Here is a 21,174-nt window from a genome sequence, read left to right as displayed (position 1 = left end):
GTTGAACAGAAGCTCATAAAAGGGGAGAGGGGTTAGACTGACTGCTCAGAGGTATGCATGGAAGACATCAGAGAAGTGAAATACATTATGCAGCAAAAGTAAAGGGTGAGCAGTGCATACCAGAGGAAAAAAAATGCAGTTCAGATACACATTCAGGGTCTAGGCAGAGCCGGCGACATTCAGACCTCCCAAGGAACTTATCAAGATGTGTTGTGAGAACTTTGAACCCCCAAGTGTTTCACTACAGTTTATAACGCAGAGCCGTGAAAATAAAAATTCTTTTTTTTTCCACAAAAATGATTTTTTAGCCCCCAGTTTTGTATTTTCCCAAGGGCAACAGGAGAAATTGTACCCCAAAAGTTGTTGTCCAATTTGTCCTGAGTACGCTGATACCCCATATGTGGGGGGAACCACTGTTTGGGCGCATGGCAGAGCTCGGAAGGGAAGGAGCGCCATTTGGAATGCAGACTTAGATGGATTGGTCTGCAGGCGTCAGGTTGCATTTGCAGAGCCCCTGATGTACCCAAACAGTAGAAACCCCCAACAAGTGACCCCATATTGGAAACTAGACCTCCCAAGGAACTTATCAAGATGTGTTGTGAGAACTTTGAACCCCCAAGTGTTTCACTAGAGTTTATAACGCAGAGCCGTGAAAATAAAAAATCCTTTTTTTCCCACAAAAATGATTTTTAGCCCCCCAAATTTTTATTTTCCCAAGGATAACAAGAGAGCTTGGACTCCAAAAGTCGTTGTCCAATTTGTCCTGAGTACGCTGATACCCCATAAGTTGGGGTAAACCCCTGTTTTGGCGCACGGGAGAGCTCAGAAGGGAAGGAGCACTGTTTTACTTTTTCATTGCAGAATTGGCTGGAATTGAGATCGGACGCCATGTCGCGTTTGGAGAGCCCCTGATGTGCCTAAACAGTGGAAACTCCCCAATTCTACCTGAAACCCTAATCCAAACACACCCCTAACCCTAATCCCAACGGTAACCCTAACCACACCCCTAACCCTGTCACACCCCTAACTCTAATCCCAACCCTAATTCCAACCGTAAATGTAATCCAAACCCTAACCCTAACTTTAGCCCCAAACATAACCCTAACTTTAGCCCTAACCCTAACTTTAGCCCCAACCCTAACCCTAACTTTAGCCCCAACCCTAACCCTAACCCTAACTTTAGCCCCAACCCTAACCCTAACTTTAGCTCCAACCCCAGCCCCAACCCTAACCCTAGCACTAACCCCAGCCCTAACCCTAATCATAGCTCTAACCCTAACCTTAACCCTAACCCTAACCCTAACCCTAGCCCTAACCCTAGCCCTAATGGGAAAATGGAAATAAATACATTTTTTTTATTTTTTTATTTTTCGCTAACTAAGGGGGTGATGAAGGGGGGTTTGATTTACTTTTATAGTGGGTTTTTTAGCAGATTTTTATGATTGGCAGCCGTCACACACTGAAAGACGCTTTTTATTGCAAAAAATATTTTTTGCGTTACCACATTTTGAGAGCTATAATTTTTCCATATTTTGGTCCACAGAGTCATGTGAGGTCTTGTTTTTTGCGGGACGAGTTGATGTTTTTATTTGTAACATTTTCAGGCACGTGACATTTTTTGATCGCTTTTTATTCCGATTTTTGTGAGGCAGAATGACCAAAAACCAGGTATTCATGAATTTCTTTTGGGGGAGGCGTTTATACCGTTCCGCGTTTGGTAAAATGGATAAAGCAGTTTTATTCTTCGGGTCAGTACGATTACAGCGATACCTCATTTATATCATTTTTTATGTTTTTGTGCTTTTATACGATAAAAACTATTTTATAGAAAAAATAATTATTTTCGCTTCGCTTTATTCTGAGGACTATAACTTTTGTATTTTTTCTTTGATGATGCTGTATGGTGGCTCATTTTTTGTGGGACAAGATGACATTTTCAGCGGTACCATGGTTATTTATATCCATCTTTTTGATCGCGTTATTCCACTTTTTATTTGGCGGTATGATAATAAAGCGTTGTTTCTTGCCTCGTTTTTTTTTTTTTTTTTTTACGGTGTTCACTGAAGGTGTCAACTAGTGGGACAGTTTTATAGGTCGGGTCGCTATGGACATGGCGATACTAAATATGTGTACTTTTATTGTTTTTTTTTATTTAGATAAAGAAATGTATTTATAGGAACAATATTTTTTTTTTTTTGCATTTTTTAGGGATTTTTTTTTTTTTTTTACACATGTGATTTTTTTTTTTTTGCACTGTAACATTGCACCAAGGGGGGGGCATGATGTTCTAGTGTAAGATCGCCTATCTGACACTTTGCTGTGCACTGTGTCAGATCGGCGACATGATGACGTGCACAGCTCCTGGAGGCTTCCCGGCGCCTGCTCTGAGCAGGCGCAGTGAAGCCACCTCCCTGCAGGACCCGGATGCCATGGCCATCTTGGATCCGGGCCTGCTGCAGGGAGGAGGAGGTGATTACATCGCATTGCTCCGGGGGTCTCAGGGAAGCACGCAGGGAGCCCCCTCCCTGCGCGATGCTTCCCTATACCGCCGGAACACTGCGATCATGTTTGATCGCAGTGTGCCGGGGGTTAATGTGCCGGGGGCAGTCCGTGACCGCTCCTGGCAGATAGTGCCGGATGTCAGCTGCGATAGTCAGCTAACACCCGGCCGTGATCGGCCGCGCTCACGGGGAGATCGCATATGACGTACTATCCCGTCACTGGGAATTAAGTCCCAGGTCACCTTGACGGGATAGTACGTCATATGGGATTAAGGGGTTAATAACCTAACATCTTAGTAATTTGTCTGTATTTTTAATTTTCTTTTCTACAATTTTTAAGGAAGCAAAGACGTAAATGAATGTAACTTTATCTAACAGGTAATAAATAAGCTGACATTGGCTAACAATGAAAATGAAAAAAAAATTGGTTACACTAATGTCCATACACAGGGGATGATCAGTGGGTTGGCTAAGAGATCATGGGTCACAGGAAAGGATTTGTATTTCAATGTGAAGTTGAACTTGATACATCACTTTCCCTTTCTGACAGACACAGTACTTGGACACAGTGTTTCTCTCTTCTCTCAACGAACAGCTCAGTGAGAAGAGAGACAGACAGCCCAAATGCTGTGCGGTTTTCTAAATATTGATGATTTTGATAGCTGTGATAGGATTCCTCGCTGTCATCATACTTTCAGGAACCAATGTAGTTGTTTCCCGAAGTTGCCAGGAGCTATCTGTCAGACATGTGCTTGTGTACTGTGCACATGGCAGCTATTTACTGTGCTATTGGTTAATTAAATAGCGTATATTTATCTAGCAGTTGTGTGACTGGCGCAAAGCCTACTGCGATATGCAAACATCAATATTTACCAGTATTTTCACTGATTCTGCTGATGACGTGTGTCATTAAGGCAATATAAAAAATAAAATGACTGTGCTATTGGTTAAATAAATAGCGGATATTTATCTAGCAGTTGTTCAACTGGCACAAAGCCTGCTGAGATACGCAAACATTACTATTTACCAGTAATTTTCCTGAGTCTGCTTTTGTCATGTGTAATAAAGGCTATATAAAAAAATATTACTGTGCTATTAGTTAAATAAATCACGTACATTTATCTAGCATGTGTGCGACTGGCGCAAAGCCTGATGAGATATGCAAACATTACTATTTACCAGTGCCACTCATTTTCCTGAGTCTGCTGTTGGCGTGTGTCATAAAGGCTATATAACAAAAATATAACTCTGCTGTTGGTTAAATATATAGTGTATAATTATCTAGCATTTGTGTGACTGGTGCAAACCCTGCAGAGATATGCAAATGTCACTATTTACCAGTAATTTTCCAGAGTCTGCTGTTGGCTGTGTCATAAAGGCAATACAATTTTTTTAGTGCTATTGGTTAAATAAATAGAGCATATTTATCTAGTAGTTGAGGAATTTTAGTCTCATCACTCCAAATTACCTTGCTCCAGAAGTATTGAGGCTGGTCTCTGTGCTGTTTTGCATATTGTAGGTGGGATACTTTGTGGCATTTGCACAGTAATTGCTTTCTTCTAGCAACGCGACCATGCAGCCCAGTTTTCTTCAAGTGCCTCCATATTGTGCATCTTAAAACAGCCACACTGCTAGCTTTTAGAGAGGTTTTTTTTTGCATCCTGAATAATTTTCCTGGCAGTTGTGGATGAAATCTTTGTTGGTCTACCTGACCGTGGTTTTGTTTTTACATAGCCTCTAATGTTCCATTTGTTAATCACAGTTTGAAGGCTACTGACTGGCATTATCAATTCCTTGGATATCTTTTTGTATCCCTTTCCTGATTTATTCAGTTCATCTACCTTTTCCGTAGATTCATTGACAATTCTTTTGCTTTCCCCATGACTCACAATTCAAAAACATTAATGGCTGGATGAAAGATGCAAAAGTCTGTGTGGATCCCAGGAACTCACTCAGCTTTTATGCACACACACTGATCACAAGCAAACAGGTCACAGGTGAGGATGTTACCTTTAGTAGCCATTCAAACCCATTTGTGTCAACTTATTATTATTATAATTATTATTATTTATTGTTATAGCGCCATTTATTCCATGGTGCTTTACATGTAAGGAGGGGTATACATAATAAAAACAAGTACAATAATCTTAAAGGGAAGGTGCCGTGATTTTAATTTTTGTATTAATAATTATTGATTATATAATCAATTATTTTTAATACAAAAGTGAATGTACTACTTTTATAGTTTTTTATTTATTCCCTTTTACTTTTGCCACTGGAGGCTGCCATTTTCATTAGTGTGGGTGTAAGTATCTGGGCACGACACTTGCACTCCTCACTTACGGCAGCCATGGGCATAGGAGCCGCTCCTCCTGCCTCTCAGCTGTGACTTGGGCATGCCCACTGAGCTGCTACGTCACAGCTGTGAGAGGAGATGCGGCCATTTTGTTTGCTGTGGGCTGCAATGACTGAAGATGTTGGGGAGAAGCTGCTGGGAGCGAGGGTCCAGGGTAAGTATCTGCAGCACTAGTGGTGATCGCAGCCTGTAATTAGTATTACAGTACAGGCTGCGATCACTGCCGACCTGCGCTGTCTTGCTGAAAGCTTCCTCCCTCAGTCCAGGGGCAGGAAATCACCCAGCAGCAGCGTGTCTCCCTGTACATGGAGCGTTATGTCTGCTGCTTTTCTGTGCCGCACTGATTTGTGGCTGGAGTCTCGATGTGTTGCACTTCATCACCCTGACACAGTGACTGTAGGTGCAGCCTGGAGTCCGAAGCTCCATGTTTCTAAAAATCGAGCAATTCTCTGCAGCACAGGATCCCTGAGTGGTTACAAGGGGCCGCACCGAGGCTGGCCTGTAATGGTTAACCCTTCCCTGCCTGCTGTGCATGGTGCAGGGGGATCAGTGTGAAGGCAGGCAGCAGTCTGGGGGCTTCACCTATGGATCAGGTGGGAGGGCTGCACAGTGTAAAGAGGTGGGCGGCAGCTTCTGGGATGTATCCAGGGTTCTGCAGAAGGTCTGACAGCCACCCTGGCACATGTCCATCTCCTGGTAGTGCCACAATACTGTTCTAACACTTGGGCTATGGTTGGCACAAGGAAGCAGACTCCACAAGGAAGCAGACCCCCGGGGTGATGACACTCCGCAAGCTCTAGCTGCTGTGTCACTACAAGTCCCAGCATGCCAGGACTGAGCTCCTAAGTGTTGTAGTTCTGCAGCTCCTCAGGTCTCCTGCCTGATCGTCCTACTATACATTCCAGAGCAGAGGGCAGGTGGCAGCAGTCTGAGACTAGTGATCCAGGGAGCAGAAGAGGAAAGACTGAGGCTGGGCCCTGACAGTCACTCTAAGCTCACTTGACATTCACCCCATACTCCCTGACACCCATCTCATGTTCCCTGAAACCCACCTCAATCTTACTGACACCCCAAGCCTGGTGTCTTTCAGAACAAGCTGTGAGGATCGTCACCAGGGGCGTACATACAAATCATAGGGTGACATAGCATAAGGTTTTATTGTCCCCCCCCCAAAAAAAAAGAATAATTGTGGGGGTCACAGAAGGGCATAGCTCACAACTTTCCTGCCTTTAGATAATAAATATACCGCCATATATATTTATTACATAATACTGCCATATAGGTCATACATAATGCCGCCATATATATATTTTATCACATAATACTCTCATAGAGACCACACATTATACCTCCATATATATTTATTACATAGTACTGCCATATAGGTCATACATAATGCCGCCAGATATATCTATTACATAATACTGTAATATGGACCACACGTAATGTTGCCATATATATTTTTAACATAATTCTGCCATATAGATCAAACATAATACTGCTGGATATATTTATTACATAATACTGCCATATAGATCACACATGATGCCACCATATAATGTATATTTTTTACATAGCACTGCCATATAGACCACACTTGATGCCACTAATTATTATGTGTGACCTGTATGATGGCATTATGTGTGATCTATATGACAGTATTATATGTGATATGTATGGTTGTTATATGTTTGATCAGTATGGTGCAATAATATAAGAACTATATTGTGGGATTATGTGTGATCTATGTGGCAGTATTATGTGAGAATTATATGGTGGTTTTATGTGTGATCAATATGATGGTATTGTGTGATCTATATGGCGGTATTATGTGAGAACACTATGACAGTACTTTCTTCAGAAAGGGGACCCATTCTAGGGTGGTTCTGGCTGAGCACTGCACACAGGTCTGGGGTAATAGAGGGGGCAGCGTGACCTCCAGTTAGGTGCAGTCACGGGAGGGCTGGTGAGGCAGCTGAAGAGAGGGGTCTCATTTATCACTACTATATGGCTACATTTCCTTCCCAGCGTCACCCCGGACTGCGCCTGTCGCCTCGCTTTCACACATTGCCAGGACAGGATGGAGAAGACAGGATCTGTGGAGGGGAATGGGGTCTGCATGCAAAGTCTGGATCAGAACAGGCCATCAATCCGCAGAAATGTTTCCTGGATTTCTGTGGAGCAGACAAGCAGTTGGTCCATCCAGGTGTATAAAAGACAGCGCTCTATGTAAATCCCTGGCTGCTCCACGCACCGAACATTGTGCCCCCCCATAGACCAGCACACTGCTCTCCTGAAATACTCTGTGCTGCTGTCACCCTGCTCCCTCCACCATATATCTCCCAGAATCCTTGCTGCCTGCCATCCTCGGTGACTGTCTACTTGTCAGTATAACTTTGCAGTCACCAACAAAATGGCTGCTCACTGTGTTCCTGAAGCCTCTCATCCCTTAGCAAACACCCAGGAGGGGAGGAGACATCACACACGTCAGCAGACTCCGCCCATAATTACTGCAGTGCAGTAATGTGAGCTAGTTGTACACTAGGTTTTTGTCAAATTTCAGCAGCTGCTCCCCCTAGTGTTTAAAAGTGGAAATGCCAAAACTTTTAAAATTATTTTTCATAGTTTACTAAATTATAAACAAATGATAATATTTTTTAAGATTAATTCTTTACATTTTTTCAACTGCTGGAAAAAAAATTTTTTTGATGGCACCTTCCCTTTAAATAATACAAGTCATAACTGGTACAGGAGGAGAGAGGATCCTGCCCGCGAAGGCTCACAATCTACAAGGGATGGGTGAGAATACAGTAGGCGAGAGTAGAGCTGGTCATTCAGCGGTTTGGTCGATCTGGTTACTGCAGGTTATAGGCTTGTCGGAAGAGGTGGGTCTTCAGGCTCTTTTATGTGCATGTTATCAGGCCAAAATCACCAGGGTATGCAAACTTTTGATCAGGGTCATTTGGATGTTTTGGGTTGTCATTATCAATTAAAAAGAGAAAACACAGAAGTTTGACAATAAATGGCTTCACCCAACCACTAACCATGAGTGGAGAAAAAGTTTTGGTGTTATCACTCATATTCTCTGAATAAAGGCCAAGAAAGCAAAAATTCTGCCGGGGTATGTAAACTTTTGAGCACAATTGTATATCAGATATAACATTTTAAAAATAATAAAGTATTTAAACTCTTCATAACTGCATTTTCTTTCCTATCCTTTTTCCAAAAGTCATAGCTTTTTAGTTTTGCTTTGATTGTTTCATGAGGGCTTGTTGCAGTTTTGAATGACACCATGGATTTTGCCATATAATGTACAGGAAAATTGGAAAAAAAAATCCAAGTGGGGTAAAAGGTAAAGTCAATGTTTTTTTGGATTTGTTCTTACGACATTCAATGAGTGATACAATTGACCTGGCACTATGATTTTTCAGGTCAGGTATTTTGGGGATTTTATTGGTTAAAAAAATTCAGAACTTTGCAAAAAAAAAAAGGTTAATTGGGTTGTTCTGCCATTTTGTGATACTTATAACTATTATATACTTATATTAATAGACCCGTGTGAGGGCGTGTTCTTTGCATGCCAAGCTAACATTTATGTTGACATGATTTTGAAATAAAAATTACATTTTGATTGCGTTTTTATTATATTTTGGGTGGAACAAAAAGTGGCAATTTTACACCACCAGCATAATTCAGCCAAAAGTGAGGATAACTTGGGGCCCCATTAAGTAGATTTTTTTTTATTTTGTTTTGTTTCTATGGATTAAGAAATTGCATAGTGAATAAATAAAAGAAAAATCAAAATCAAATCCAAATTTTTTTTACCACCCCTTTCCATCAAAACACTGACAAAGAATCAATTCTTGTTGGTACATTTGCTCACAGTTTTAGTAGTAACTTAGCTGGGAGATTTTTCCAGCTAAGTAATTCAAGAACTTAACTTCAAATCTATGGTTGTAGGCAGGTGCAAATCCTCCTGTCTCTTCATGGAATCCCAGACAGGTTTGATTATTTTGAGATCAGGGATGTCTGATGGTTACCTATTTTGAAGATAGTTTGTAATGATATGGGCTATAAGTTTAGCATTGTTGTCCTGCTGTAGAATAAATTTAGATCCAATGAGATGCTTTACTGTTTGTATTGCCTGATGCATAAATATTTGCCTATATTTCTATATATACACTATTAGTACTGACTAGAGATGGGAGGACCCATGAATTTTAGGTACTGGTAGGTTCCGCCAAACAGTTAAAAAAAGTTCAGGTTTGTGTACGAGAACAGTACACGGACCCGAACCCAGACCCGGACGCAATTCACTTGAATGGGGGGCATGAACATCTAGTGTTTGCCATGCCGTCATGTGCATGTCAGCACGGCAAACACTGCCTCTGATTGGCGGTAAAATCTTTACTGCTGGTCAGACAGTCACGGTTCACATGCTGTCAAATGACAGTGTGAGCCCGTAGCTGTGATCAGAGGTAAAAATTTTACCTCCAATCACTGGCGTCAGCTGATGGGACTACTGCTCCCATCAGCTGATGCCTGCTGCCACTATAACAGTCAGAGCAGGAGCAACTGATGGGGGTATTTATCAGCCTGTGCCTGCACTCGATATAGATAATTTTAAAATAAAAGGGGGTGTTCCCTTGTATGTTTGATAACCAGCCAGATAAAACTTACAGCTGAAGGGGAGGCTGCAACCTCTTTCTGTCAGTGTTAGCAAGGTTGGTTATCAAGAATAGAGGGGTCCCCACACTGTTTTTTAAAATTATTTAAATAAATAATTTTAAAAAAATTATGTGAGAACCACCCATTTTTGATAACCAACCTTGCTAAATCAGACAGCTGGGGGCTGGTATTCCTGGCTGGTAAGAGGCCATTGATATTGCCCCCTCTGCCTAGAAACAGCAGCCCACAGCCACCCAGAAATGGTACATCTATTAGATGCACCAATTCGGGCGCTTTGCCTGGCTCTTCCCACTTTCCATGTAGCGGTGGCAAGTGGGGTTCTTATTTGTGGGGTTGATGTCACCTTTTTATTTTCTGGTGACATCAAGCCTGCAACATTGTAATGGAGAGGTGTCTATAAGACACCTATCCATTACTAATTCTATAGTTATATTGTAAATAAACACATAGCCAGAATAAAGTACTTTAATTGAAAGTAAAACAGACTCCTTTAATGATTTTAAATTAATCCATACTCATGTCATAGCCCATTCCATTGAAGCCATCGTCTCCTGTAATAAAACAAAAATAAAAAACAACCATATCCTTCACTTGTCCATCATTCTGTTCCATGCCGCAATCTATGTCTGGGGATAAATAGTTGTCATCCTGGACCATGCCAAGATGAGACGGTCCAGGCTGAAAACTCCTAGGAGAATGAGCTGCTGCGAGTGCAGCATCAGTGACTAGTGGTAACATCATTGAGGTTACTGCCGGTCAATGAGGCTGCATTCCCAGTTGTGCCCCTGAACTGCGGTGACCTAGGTGAGATTCACACTTGCACACTGTGAAAGTTTCACGGTACAGCGCTGAGCTCAGAGAGTAAACCACAGTTCACTGTGAGAAATTTTTCTCAGTGAACTGCAGTGAACTCACAGCTGCACCGTGAGGCTTAAATCAGGATTAATAGGGTCCTTAATACATGCAGATACTAATCCATCATGCAACACCATCAGGAAGACATGTTATTTGCTCAAAATGTATTCTTCAGTAGGGCAACATCCCCAAACATACAGCCAACATTGCTGTAAGAACTATGTTCAGCATAAAGAATAACAGGAAGTCCAGATATTATTACTCATGATCATGGAGTATGTATGGATTACATAAGGATAAAGAAGTATTTGTTCAAGCTACCATCCACAGATGATCTGTGATTGGGTCTCAAAGATGTTTGGAGATGTTTTCTTTTGATTTCACTGTTGTTCATCCACTTCACATTTACTTCACTGATAAAAATAAACTATAAGCACTTTTATTTTTATAAAGCATTCTTGCTCTGCGTCATTTTTGCTACATATGCATACATTTTTTTACACAGTACTATGTTTCTTCCAACAAGTAATTTAATCCAGTTGCATTAGATTTTCAATTTAGAGAGAAGTCAGAATTTTCCTCATTGGTTTTCTTCAAATGAATGTGTAAGGAGGTGTCTGAGAACCTCGGTGCTCCCTCTCTCCTTCATACTGGTACCCTATGGTTCCCCTTGAATTTTGCACTGTTACTTATATGTACTGAAAAGTTTGCTATGTGTATTAATGTTATGTTCATGTGATGTGCTGTGTTTGCCTTGTTTCAATGTGCTACTCTTCTGCTGTGCCTGTGTTTGGCACAGGTTAAACTAGAGGCTGGCTCAGCAGCTTCCAAGCAGACAGGAAGTTCCTGTCTGCGGGTCAGAGCTCAGGCAAGAGTGCCTGAGTCAGGGTGTTTGTCCCTGTCTGGGACAGAAAGGACCCCGTCTGGGGCCTAGGTGTGTCCCCACTTGGGACTGAAGGAGCCCCTGTTTGGGGTATATGTGCTTCCCTGTCTGGGACAGAAGGAATCCTTGCGGGAAATATAGGCTGCCAGGAGTTGCGGGCAGTGAAACAGGCACCAGGTCTACGTAAGTGCCCCACCAAGGACTATAAGCATCCAGATACTGGCCAGGGAACTACCACTGCTGCTGCTGCTGATACTGTGGTGAATTTTACTGGGGAAAGTGCAGGAAGTTTTATCCAGTTTATTACATCTACTTTATCTACAATAAATTGTTTTCCCTGTTGGATTACAACTGTGTTTGGGTTGTGTTCCTGGAACAGTATTGCCAGTGCTGCCGTGACTGAAGAGAGAAGGTAAATCGCCTGGGGTTGCAGCTGTCTTGTCTGTTTTATGTGCAAGGGACTGGGGTGCATGTGGACTGTTGCTTTAAGTGGACTCATGTTATGATCCGGTGGTAGGATCTCAAAACTGACCTGATACATATAACCAGAATGTTAGGACAAGTTCTGGGGATGTGGAAGCTATACTGACCGCAATCCTGATCCTATCCAACACACTAAAGGCAGCCGTGGAGCGTTACCTAAAAACCTAGATGCCTCTTCACAGCCTGAGAAACTGACTGCCCCTAGAGAGAAAGCAAAGACCTCACTTGCCTCAGAGAAATAACCCCAAAGTTATAGACAGCCCCCCACAAATAATAACAGTGAGTTAAGGGGAAAATACAAAGGTAGAAATGAAACAGGTTTAGCAAATGAGGCCCGCTAACACTAGATAGACAGAAAATAGATAGGAATCTGTGCGGTCAGTAAAAAAACTATCAAAAATAAACCACGCAGAGAATACAAGAACCCCCACACTGACTCACGATGTGAGGGGCGCACTCTGCACCCCAGAACTAACCAGCAAGCAAAAAATCACATAAAAGCAAGCTGGACTGAACTCATCATATACTGAGAAACGTTTTCAAGGAAATAATGAGCAAAATGAACAAGCAAACTTAGCTTCTCCAGCAGGAGACTGGTCACAAGGAATATTCAGGAGAGCTCCGAATCAGGACTGAATACACCGACAGCAGGCAACAAATGAAGGTCCAGGTGAGTTAAATAGGCCCAGCATAGAAGGAAATTAAGCAGCTGAGCCCAGCCATATCGCTAAAGGCCACCAGAGGGAGCCCAAGAACAAACTCACACAGTACCACTCATGACCACAGGAGGGAGCCCGAGAACGGAATTCACAACAGACTCAGTCATGGCTGCCACCCCATGCCACCTTGTTACAAATGAATACAAGAATAGCGATATTATGCTGTTATCCTGATTACATCCTTCCCCTTTGGCTGCCACCCCTTGCTGTGTTCCATGATATGTTTCATTACTTGCCTGGCATACCTTATTGACATCATCATCCTTTATCTACATCCTAATTCAGATCTGCCATTTAGCCATTCACTTGCTCTCCGGTGTTTGTCTACACTCTTGGCTTTGTGGATTTCATTGTTTCTTGAATCACTTGATTGCTTGCCACTCAGCATAGCCCACTGTCCGGGTCCTCCAAGACATGCTATTATTCTCAGGAAAAGTGACCTAAGGATGGGTAAATCCACCTAACCAGGTGATCCTTAACAAATGAGAGGCAACTGTACTATAAGGATAGAAGTAACTTTATTTCATATACTACTCACATTAATTAAAAATATACATGACATGCAGATCTTAGCCCACGCGAACGTTTCACTAATTTGCAGGGAAATTAGAAGAGTTGAGTTTGTCAGAGTCCCATGGTGAGCAAGCAGTGGAACAGTAGTACAGTAAAACAGATTAATTGATAACAAATGTTAGTAATCTACATTAGTAGAAAATTCTAATTACTGAATCCTCAGCATCTCATCAATAAGCTGGGGTAAATGGTGCTGGAGACTGATGTAACAGGAGTATGTTGGGTAGCCATGGCAAACTGGATCATATAAGAGCAAAGGGAGATGGTGGGAGCATTATTGGATCCATGAGAGATGAGTAACATATAGAATAAAAAAGTTTATATTTATTTTCAGGATTTAGAGGATGTCAGTTAATGACACCCATTTAGGAAGTTGCATTCACTGCAAGACTAATTTTCAAATATCCAGTATGAAATGATGAGCCATTGGAAAGGAAGTCTCTCGTTCTGGAATCTCATATATTCCCCAGAGAAGAAAGTAGGCAAAAAAATACTAGAGGGACCTGGCATGTCTCAAGGACAACTCATTGATATCAATTAGAACTTTGCAATGCTTTGCTTGTAGTGGCTCTGAACAATTAATCACTGATTCTCCCACATGAAACAACTTCTCTCAGGGGCTCCCAGCAGTAGGATAGGCCGTTACCCGCTTATCTTGAGGGAATACTTCTAGCAAAATCAGAATTTCAAATTGGACAACCCATCTAAAGCTCTACATTTTAGTAGAATTGTTAATCTATAGTTGAAGATTGACTTTATCCTAAAAAAATGTCATTTAAAATTTTTGCCTAGAATTCTATTTCACAGAATTACATTTCTATTAAAGAAATGACAGTATGTCACCAAATAAAGAAGATATGGAAAAAAAGAAACATTTATTTCCCCATGGTTTAGTTCAGGTATAAGGGGTTTCTCCCCGTTCAACTTTCCCAACTAATTCATATTAAAAAGTAAAAATATCCTCCCCAGGTTAGCCGCTGATTTGCTGATCGTTGACAGGCTTTAGCAGTGATATCGCGAAAAGAGTGCCATCGTTGCTGGCGCCATCAATGAGCTCAGCAGCTGTGCTGATGTAGATGGCATGAGCTACCATGCCCAGTGGTTGGCTGCAGTTCTATTGGAGTGATAACACCGCAGCAGCCTCTAGACAATCACCGGAGCAACGCGGTGAGATGTATTATTAGACTCGGGAAGGGTAAGTGACAGTGAATTTCATTATGTATATAATAAGGGGATTATTATTTTGTTCAAAAGGTTAGAAAAGGAAAAGGGTTATCACATGTGCTGAAGGACACGTTGAGAGAGGGGCTGTGATCTGCAGGAAATATAAATGTAAAATTTAATTATTCAAAAGTATTCTGTAAAAGAGAATTTTCACCCTCAAAAATCAGCTTTACTTCAAATAAGCAAGTTTCAAAAATGTTAATAGGGCAGCACTAGGGATCTAAATAGATTCATTTATAGTCTCAGTTTTGGTTTCTAACATTCAGTAGAAAACAATGTCTTACTAGTTTTTAATTAGCCTTTTCGAATGATAAAATCTTTCTACCCATCAATTTGCCGACAACCAAAATGTAAACCCTTTCAGAATTCTAGTATTACTTCGGGACAACAATAGTCTCTTGGTAAGTCAAGTGGCAGCTAATTAGACCAAGTGTTTCTAAAGGAGCAGAGTCCATGTTACCTGAATTGTTGCGGATCATCACCTGCGGCACTCTCGCTGTCACATGCTAAATGGGAAACACTTGTTCAGATCCATGCAAGTTCACAGAAGCGTATCCGATGCATTCGTCTCACTAAAGCATTTGTCAATCAAACGGAGAGGAGAGCAGCTGTACACATCCCTGACCACCTACCACTGGAAGCAGTGTTTTCTTTTAGCCCTGAAGGAACATAGGAGATAAAAATCAGGGAAACGTAATACAGATACCTCTGAGATAAACAGATGTGTTTTTTACAATGTAAGATAAACTAGGGACCATTGCACCTGCTCGAGGCATCACCATCAGATCCTGATGTGCTCTTTTTATGCAGAAAGGCTTTTTTTTTTGCAGTTTGGCAGACTACACTTTAATTATGCTGTTTTGAAATGAGATGTCAGAATTGTAAATGGGAGAAAGAGCCAACTTGACCCCAGTTCCTACATTTTTTTAACTTGACCCTTGTTGAACTTTCATTGTTCAAAAAAAGGAAAAATAATACCAAAAAGGAAGCTTTCAAATGTAATTTGCCATTTGCAGCCTGTAAACTTGTTGCTACTGACATTCATTAGGAAAGAATCTGTATTAAAAGAAACCTGTTTTTGAATGATTTTGCTCAAACAATTTTTGAAAAATGTAACATTTGTTTTATGCTATAGAAGGGATATTTTCATTAAATAAGCATTCCCATCTTTATTTCTTTATTAAATGTGTATATAGATGCATGTAATGTAGTATGAAAGTATTAATACATTAAACTACAGCCACCTTCTCCGGTGTCCAGCACCATTCTGCTCCGCTTCTCTGTGACGTCACTACTCCGTAGACACTCTGGTTCACAACATGCTCTGCGTCTCGTGGAAGTGGCTTTTACAATGTGGAGGGTCAGGACAAGACTTCATAGCCTATCATAATGTAGACTTCCGGCTCACACATAGAGCAAGGCCAGATCATTAGAGCCAGCCTTCTTAGAACCAAAGGCCCTAAATGCTGACAACAGATTGGCTCTTCCAAATATTTTTACATGTCAACCACAGTCGATGTGGTTGGTCAAATCACTCTTTTAGTAAATCTACAAGCTAACCTCTGATGATCCCCCCTCTGTACACGAAAGAGTACAATTCACTGAATCGGCCAATTTTGGCAGATCTGAATGAACATCTGATGTATATGGAGGTCTTCTAGATCTCCTGGAGCAGATAATAAAGGAGATAAGCATCAGGAATGTCAATTGTATTTTCCATCATTCTCGTTTTCCAAGGAGATAAGCTGCTAGTAGAGGTGTCTCATAGCAGCTCTCTCTTGTTTCCACATAAAAAAACGCATGCTCGGCCAAGCTGAGCACACAGGTGTATAGAGGGGAATAGTAGAAATGGCTGGTGCAGAATCGGCATTCAGCTTTTAGACTTGTTTGTACCTTGTTAGAATATTGGAATAACTCCCAGTTCAGGACTCTAAAGATTATACATAACATTCTACATCAACAACAGATATATCATGAATAGTGATGAGTGAGTGTGCTCATTACTCGAGTTTTCCGAGCATGCTCGGGTGTTCTCCGAGTGTCTTGGGCGTGCTCGTAGATTATGTTTGTGTTGCCACAGCTGCATGATTGCGGCTACTAGACAGCCTGAATACATGTGGGGATTCCCTAACAAACAGGCAATCAAACGCAAATCATGCAGCTGCAGGGACACAGACATAATCTACGAGCACGCCCAAGATACTCGGAGAACACCCAAGCATGCTCGGAAATCTCGAGTAACAAGCACACTCATCACTAATAATTAATTAATTATAGTAATAATAGTAAAATAAAAGTAATACAGCATTGAAACATAATAATAGTTTAGGTACTGTAGATAGGCAAAAATTATAAAGAAAGATCATTAATAGCTTATTCTGAATTTCTTTTGACATTTATGTCGGAATTAGAATTAATTCCTATCATTTATATAGCACCATTATAACTTAAGAGTACAAAACTGGGGTGTTGGGCATGGTCAAATATTTGGCCTGATTCAAGTCTTGCTATTTCTCAATGAGAGAAAGCCTGGCCATTAGGAGAGTTAGTTAGCCTGCTTTGCTTTTTAGAGAATAATATCTATATTGATATTGCACTATGTGGACTAGCAAAACTGCTAATTAGGAATATCACAAGTTTGCAATTTAGGTGAAAAATTCCACTTATTTCTGTTGCCAATGATAAAAAAAAATGGAAATTGCTAAATACTGTATATAGGTAAGTTCTACCAGAATGAGATGACAGTGTACAGTAAAGGATAAAAAATAGGAAACTAACAATGGGTTTGCTATTGACATAGGCTAATATAGAGAATCAAGAAATGTAAATTACATTTTTAATGGCACTTGGTCTTTATACTCTAAAGAATAGACAATGAGTTTCCTATCTACCGTGGAACTTTCATATATAGATATATTCAATGGGCTGTCGCTGCTTTAAATTTAGAGCATTTTATAGCTGTGTGCAGTTCAGTGTTTGGTTCACTTGCTATAAATCTTTAGGCCACCTACCATCGAAATAAAAATACTGATCACACAACATTGCCATCCTTTCTATGCAAGTTACTGTAACTCAAGTCACTTTGGCAAATCCTTTGAACATTAGATTTATATGAATAACTGTAATCAGAGTGAAGGTTTCCCTGCAAATAGTATATTCTTGTGTAGCGTATGGAGACAGACTATTTCCTAATAAATCATGAGGGGAGCAGCAGGAGAGGCCGCTGTAGACCTGCTCAACAATGGTGTCTCAGTCCAAATGGCTTTTGAGTTTAATGAGTAGACTGAATGTGGATATTACACTTTTGACCTTGTGTTCGCTTTTATGTCACGCTCCTTATATGACTCCTACAAAAAGAAAACAATGTGTATCCATTTCCATTTTGTACGCAAGAGCACAACATGACAAATGAGATCTTATTATTGCCAGATTTTGAGAATTACGGATCATAAGATATATGGACTGCGCATGCATGCTTGTGATTTATGGAAGCGTAAAATATAGAATATACATGTAAATTGAATATTTCTCTTTAGCAGTAAGCTTAAAAGTATTACAATAGCATATCGAAGGCCGGGGCCGCCAGTAGGGCATTACTGCACTGACTGGCGTATGGGGCCCGGTGGGCAGAGAGGGTGGGCAGAGGGGGCCCGCATCGGGCCCCATCTCATCTGCCCATCAGGCCCGGCCCTAGGCCCCGAGATGCAGGTTCTATTGCCTTGTGGGCTCATCTGGGCCCACAAGGCAATAGTTAAAGCCGGCAGCCAATCGGAGGCTGGCAGCTGACGTCAGCGCACACGTCGCCGGCATATGACATCATTGTCATTCGCGAGTCCATGCTGAAATGCCTGGGATGGACGTCGGCGCTGGACACGGCCAGGTAAGGAGAAAGGTGTTTTTTAATTTTTACTGAATGCGGCAAGCCCGGGGCAGATTGGAGACACGGGAGCAGAATGTGAGACATGGGGGCTTGATGGAGATACAGAGGGCAGCAGGAATGTAGACACAGGGGGCAGGAATGGAAAACACAGGGGACAGGAATGGAAAACACAGGGGGCAGGAATGGAAACAACACAGGGGGCAGGAATGAAAACAACACAGGGGGCAGGAATGGAAACAACACAGGGGGCAGAATGTGAGACATGGGGAAGAATGTGAGACACAGGGCAGAATGTGAGACACGGGGCAGAATGTGAGACAAAGGGGGCAAAATGTGAGACACGGGGCAGAATGTGAGACAAGGGGCAGAATATGAGACACAGGGCAGAATGTGAGACACAGGGGGCAGAATGTGAGACACAGGGAGCAGGATGTGAGACAGGGAGGCAGGATGTGAGACACGGGGCAGGATGTGAGACACAGGGGGGTAGAATGTGAGACACGAGGGTAGAATGTGAGACACAAGGTAGAATGTGAGACAAGGGGGGGCAGGATGTGAGACACAGGTTGGCAGAATGTGAGACACAGGGGGGCAGAATGTGAGTCACAGGGGGAAGAATGTTAGACACAGGGGGCAGGATGTGAGACACAGGGGGTAAGAATGTTAGTCACAGGGGGCGGGATGTGAAACACAGGTGGGCAGGATGTGAGACATGGTGCAGAATGTGAGACACGGGGGGAGAATGTGAGACACGGGGCTGAATGTGAGACACGGGGCAGAATGTGAGACAAAGGGGGGCAGGATGTGAGACACAGGGGGGGCACAAAGGGAGACACAGGGGGCAAAATGTGAGACACAGAAGGGCAGGATGGGAGACACAGGGCAGGATGGAGACAGATGGGGCAGGATGGAGACAGATGGGGCAGGATCATGGTGCAGGATGGATACGATGGAGACAGATGGGACGGTAGGATCATGGGACAGATGGGTCAGGATCATGAGACAGATGGGGCAGGATCATGGGGACAGATGGGGCAGGATCATGGGGACAGATGAAGCAGGATCATGGGGACAGATGGGGCAGGCTCATGGGGACAGATGGGGCAGGATCATGGGGACAGATGGGGCAGGATCATGGGGACAGATGGGGCAGGATCATGGGACAGATGGGGCAGGATAGTGAGATCATACAGTGGCAGAATGGATACTCATGAGGACAGAATGAGAAAACATATGGCTGGAGCCAGGAATGAGATACATGGGGCCAGGATGGGGGATATTATTACTGCAGTGATGTATTTATTTTATTTTTTGAGGATACTGTTTTAAATGGGGGGGCAGTCCTGTTATTGTGCACTATGTTAAGTAAAATTAAGTAATTAAAGGGAAGGTGCCATAAAAAAAAAATTTTTTACAGCAATTGTAAAAATGTAAAGAATTAATGTTTACATTTTCTTAAAAAATATTTTCATTTGTTTATAATTTAGTAAAATATGAAAAATAATTTGAAAAGTTTTGGAATTTCCACTTTTAAACACTAGGGGGAGCAGCTGCTGAAATTTCAGAAAAACCTAGTGTACAACTAGCTCACATTACTGCACTGCAGTAATTATGGGCGGAGTCTGCTGACGTGTGTGTGATGTCACTCCTCTCCTTCCATGTGTTTGCTAAGGGATAAGAGGATGATATTCAGGAACCCAGTGAGCAGCCATTTTGTCAGTGACTGCAGAGTAAGGCTGCCGTCACACTAGCAGTATTTGGTCAGTATTTTACCTCAGTATCTGTAAGCCAAAACCAGGAGTGAGCAATTAGAGGAAAAGTATAATAGAAACATATGCACCACTTCTGCATTTATCACCCACTCCAGGTTTTGGCTTACAAATACTGAGGTAAAATACTGACCAAATACTGATGCTGACTGAATGTGTGACCGCAGCCTTATACTGACAAGTAGACAGTCACCAAGGATGGCAGGCAGCAAGGATTCTGGGAGATATGTGGTGGAGGGAGCAGGGTGACAGCAGCACAGAGTATTTCAGGAGAGCAGTGTGCTGGTCTATGGGGGGCACCCTGTTCAGTGCGCGGAGCAGCCAGGGATTGTACATAGAACGCTGTCTTTTATACACATGGATGGACCGTCTGCTCTACAGAAATCCAGGAAACATTTCTGTGGATTGATGGCCTGTTCTGATCCAGACTCTGCATGCAAAGACCCCAATCCCCTCCTCACATCCTGTCTTCTCCATCCTGTCCTGGCGATGTGTGAAAGTGAGACGACAGGAGCAGTCCGGGGTGACGCTGGGGGAAATGTAGCCATAGAGTAATGATAAAAATGAGACCCCTCTCTTCAGCTGCCTCACCAGCCCTGACTGCACCTAACTGGAGGTCATGCTGCCCCCTCTATTACCCCAGACCCGCGTGCAGGTGCTCAGCCAGAACCACCGTAGAATGGGTCCACTTTCTGAAGATAATACTGCCATAGTGTTCTCACATAATACCGCTATATAGATCACACATAATACCGCCATATACATCACACACAATACTATCAAATAAATCACACAATACTGTCATACAGTTCTCACATACCACCATATAGATCACACATAATACCGCCATATAATTCTCACCTAGTACTTCCACATAGATCACACATAATCCCACAATATAGTTCTCATATGCCACCGTCATATAGTTTTTACATCATTCCACAACACTGATCAAACATAATATTGCCATATAGATCACATATAATACCGTCACATAGATCACACAATACTTGGTGGCATAATGTGCGATATTATATATATATTATAATATCCCGGCATAATGTGTGGTCTTTATGGGAGTATTATGTGATTATATATCGGCATTATACGTGATCCATATGGTATTGTGCTGCTCTAGGGAGGTGAGAGACGTATGGTGGAAGGAGCAGGGTGACAGGAGCACAGTATTTCAGAAGAGCAGTGTACTGGTCTGTGGGTGGGAGGGTGTGCTCACTCACACGC

The sequence above is a fragment of the Ranitomeya variabilis genome, chromosome 5 (genome assembly GCF_051348905.1).
Source record: "Ranitomeya variabilis isolate aRanVar5 chromosome 5, aRanVar5.hap1, whole genome shotgun sequence".
NCBI lineage: Eukaryota > Metazoa > Chordata > Amphibia > Anura > Dendrobatidae > Ranitomeya > Ranitomeya variabilis.
This window is presented reverse-complemented; position numbering follows the sequence as displayed.